The 4,351-nt window shown below is 48.0% G+C and overlaps 1 pseudogene; it reads left to right on the top strand.

The window, feature by feature from the left end:
- Positions 1–3,477: 3,477 nt before the first annotated feature.
- Positions 3,478–4,075, top strand: LOC118002509 (annotated as a pseudogene).
- Positions 4,076–4,351: the final 276 nt, after the last annotated feature.

Genomic DNA, 4,351 nt, shown 5'->3' with positions numbered 1-4,351 from the left:
TGGATTTTTAAACTTTACTGCTTTTATGAGATGCGTAAAGTTACCTCATTATTATTTACATTATCCTAATAATTAATGAAGTTGAGCATCTTTGTATATATTTTTTATCTTTGTGAAATGTCTATTTAAGTCTTTTGCCCATTTTTTTCTACTGGGTTATCTTTTTTTTTTAAGTAGGCTCCACTCTCATAGTGGAGTCCAATACGGGGCTCGAATTCATGACCCTGAGATCCAGACCTGAGCTGAGATCAAGAATCAGACCCTTAACCAACTGAGCCACCCAGGCACCCGCCCGTTTTTTCTTATTCATATACTGGAATATGTATATATTTTGGATATTAGGGCTTTGCTAGTTGAAAAGATCTTTTCCCATTCTATGGCTTGTCGCCTGCATTTTTCTAGGTGGGAGGGACAGAAGCAGCAAGGGTTTGCCACCTCTGAATTCCTTTGCCTACTGCTTGGGTGCCTCAGGGAATTTGCTCAGCCTTCATGGGCATTGGCTACCCTTTCTAACCCAACTTGGAGTTCCTGGCTCCACCACCACCAGCCCTTCTCTCCTCTCCAGAGGCAAGCTGCCCAGGAAGCAAATGAGCCCCAGTGAGAATGATGATGTTAGCTCCGTGCAAATGGAGCCTGTTTTTTGTGTTTTCTCCTTCTCTCTTGCCATTAACAGAGAAAATGGAGTCTTGGCACTGTCTCAACCACATAAACTTCTACTTCATACAGCGGTGCCGTAAAGAACAAAATAGGAAAGGACGCAGAGGTCGGCCAATTTCTAAAACCCTTTGTACCTGCCTGGATTTTACTGTCTGGACAAGAGTAAATGCTACCTGAGAACTGTGAGCCTGATGGGGCCGGGGCAGACAGAGAGGTGTGCGTGGTGCCAAGGGACAGTGGGTCACATTACCTGCATCAGCTCTTGAAGTAACATAAACCACGTGGCCAATGGGCTTGGAGGCCATTAGCAACCCTTTCTGCAATACTTACTTGAACTTGAGACTAGCTTCCAGTGGAAGGGAGAGGTAAATTGGGTTGTAGATGTAGTGTTACTCTATGCTAATTCTTGCTGAGAGGAGGCCTGACTCTCTGGTGGGGAGGGCGCGGTGGATCCGGAATTATGGTCAATTTAAACAGTTTATTTTCACATGTGACCCGGACAAAAATTTTTGAAGTATAGTCAGGCTGTCTTCCCCACCCCCAACCCTACCCGTTCACTCATCCTGACCTCTTTGAGGTGACCTCTTGGTTTGTGTGACATGGCCAGTGGGCTGGTGCATGCTGGGGCGCGGGGGTGGGGGGTGGGGTGGGGGAGGGGGAGAGCCCCCTGCAGCCTGGAGCCTTTGGAAAACTGAAGATTTAGGAAACTGCCTTATGGGTGGAACTCTGGAGGCTGGTGAACTTGCAGCGTCTGTAATATAGTATTATTCCTTCCTCAACTGACCTCTCTGGGAGATATTTTTTGCTAAAGGCATAGTGACTTTCAAGGCTGCCTGGAGTCAGACCTGTGTTTCTTTTTTCTTTCTTTTTTTTTTTTTTACATGTTTTATTATGTTCAATTAGCCAACATAGAGTACATCATCAGTTTTTGATGTAGTGTTCAACGATTCAATAGTTGCTTATAACACCCAATGCTCATCCCAACACGTGCCCTCCTTAATACCCATCCCCCGGTTACTCCATCCCCCCCACCCCCAGACTTGTGTTTCTTTTGACCAGGATGTAGTGCTAAGTTAGGCCTTAAGGAAGGAAATGGGGGCGCGTGAGTTATCTGGGTCACACTCACGTGCTTCTGTATCTGCACCAGCAGCATCCTATGCACAAACAACACGTATTCCACTGGTATAGCTGTGCAGGACATAAAAGCATTGAAAACCTGGGACCCTGGGGAACCCCTGGACTTCCCAGCAGGCGTGACTGACAGCTGCTCTGGCGGCCCCCTGGCTGGAGCAGTGATTAGAGCATCTCCTCTGTAGCCACGGAGATGTGGTTTTTGAAAACTTAGGCACATCTTTTTTTTTTTTTTAAAGATTTTTATTTATCTGTTTGACAGAGAGAGAGATAGCGAGAGCAGGAACACAAGCAGGGGGAGTGGGAGAGGGAGAAGCAGGCTTCCTGCTGAGCAGGGAGCCCGATGCGGGACTCAATCCCAGGACCCTGGGATCATGACCAGAGCCGAAGGCAGACGCCCAATGACTGAGCCACCCAGGTGCCCCTTAGGGCACATCTTTACATCAACACTTACCAGGTTCAGCCTGGGTGGCTCAGTCGTTAAGGTTAAGCGTCTGCATTGGGCTCCTTGCTCAGCGGGGAGCCTGCTTCTCCCTCTGCCTGTAGCTCCCCCTGCTTGTGCTTTCTCTCTCTCTCTCTTCCTCTCTCTCTCTCTCTCTCTGTCAAATAAATAAATAAATAAAATCTTTATTTAAAAAAAAAGAAAAAAGAAACTTATCAGGCTCAGTCCATTCCTCCACCTGGTGAGGTCTGTTTCAGGTTGTGTTTTGTCAGAGGCCAGCCAGGGATGATTTGAGTGTGAGTTACTTATTTGGGAGGCACCCCGGGAAGCGCCAGTGGACCTGGAGGATCTGTGGGCCCAGTGGCTGCCCGCGACCCGCCAGGTGACATCGGAGGTGGGCAGCGGCACCCAGGGCCCTAAACGACCTCCAGAGCCTCAGGGCTGCCACTTCGCTTCTGCCTTCCAAATCTCACGGGATCTTTCTCTTGTGGCCAAGCCCAGTGTGTACAACACTGGGGAGGGAGTTCTGGAAAATGTAGCTCCAGCGACACGGTAAAATCCCTCCACAATTCTCCCAATGAATGTGCAGAGAAGACGATTCTCGGTCTACAAAGTCCGACTCGCAGCACAGCATTTTCTTTGTTTTCCACATCAATTGAGTTTCTGCCTCGGAGCCCCATTCTGACAGACAGTCATGCCTGGTGTTTCCCCTCGGGGACCTGGTGAAGGTTTTGCAATCTTCCCCAATTCCGAGTTGGTGGCGCCCTGCTGGCACTGGGTCATTGTTTCCGTGACTCACTTGGGACATGGGATTTGTTTGCCAGGCTGAGGGCCCCAGTGCTTTTCTTCTCTGGAGTTTTGTCACATCTCTGGGGCCTTGCCAGGGAGCCAAGACTGAAGGGGGTCTGTTCCTTTCAACCTTCTTAAAGACATTCCACTGTAAAACTCTTGAACCTTTTTCTTTTCTCTTCATTTTGCTTCTACCACAAATCTGCATTCTTCTAAGTCCTTGGTAAATGAGAAACCAAAGTCTCTGCTTTCTGCCATTTCATATACTTTCTCTGTAGCAGTAAAGCATAAAAGCTCCCTGCTTGATGGGAAGAGAATATACAGGGAGACAGAGGGAAAAAAAAATCCCATAAATTAATCTCTTAAAATACATACTGTCCAGGCACCTGGAGCCGTGGTGGCTCTTTCTTTGTGTCTGGATGAGGACGCTTTGTGGGAACAGCAGCTAGAGCCGGAAGCCAGTATCCCCCTTGGCTGTCACCACACTCTCTGCCTTGCCCCCTTGCCCAGCCTGCTTCTCCCAGTTGTGCTGAGGCGATGTGGGGAGGGAGTGGCTCCAGCGTGAGGCCTTCAGTCCACAGGAAACTTCTGGATACCCTGAGGGGCCGAGAGATAGACACGCTGTTGAGGACATGATGCATCTTGTTGCCCACAGCGGTAGTCCAGACTTCTGCCGGCATGGCAAGCCTTCCTGCCTCGGTGACCACCCTGCCCTGAGACCTGCTGATCACTTGGGTTTTTATTCCTCCCCTCAAAGAAAATACAGCCACTCAGTGACCGAAGCGAGACCTGCTAAATGAAATGCATTTGCAGATTATATGTGACAGAAGCATAGAGAAAAAAGATGAATTAAAGGGAAAAAACCGTCTCAGTGGATCTCATACCAGTGGATACCTGACCCACCTAGGCCAAGCCCTGGAACCACCAAAGCAGCTGGATTTAAGACAAGTCTAGGCAGACCTTACCTAAAGGTGCAGAATTAAAGTCAGCCCAGGAAGACTCCAGGAAAAAAGGCAGCAAGCTTTCAGGTGTTCCGGTGATGCCAACATGCAATGAGCTGGACGCTATGCTGTTTACAGTAAGAGATGATGCACTATATTTGCATACATATGTGATATATGGAGACTGTGTACGTGGGTGTCTCAGATAGCAACCTCAGCAAGTCTAGCACCGCATGCAGCACAGAGCCTGGAGAGTAATATGGCATGGCTACATCATCTGTTGACACTTAAGGAGCTACTTAGTTTCTTCTGGCTGAGACTTAAATTATTCTTTTTTTTTTTTTTTTTAGTTTATTTATTTACTTATTTAAGCAATCTCTCACGACCCCAA

This window comes from Mirounga leonina, unplaced genomic scaffold, assembly GCF_011800145.1.
Source record: "Mirounga leonina isolate KUSES-001 unplaced genomic scaffold, KU_Mleo_1.0 Mir_82, whole genome shotgun sequence".
NCBI lineage: Eukaryota > Metazoa > Chordata > Mammalia > Carnivora > Phocidae > Mirounga > Mirounga leonina.
Note: the sequence above shows the minus strand (reverse complement) of the source record. Positions and strands in the feature narration are given on the sequence as shown.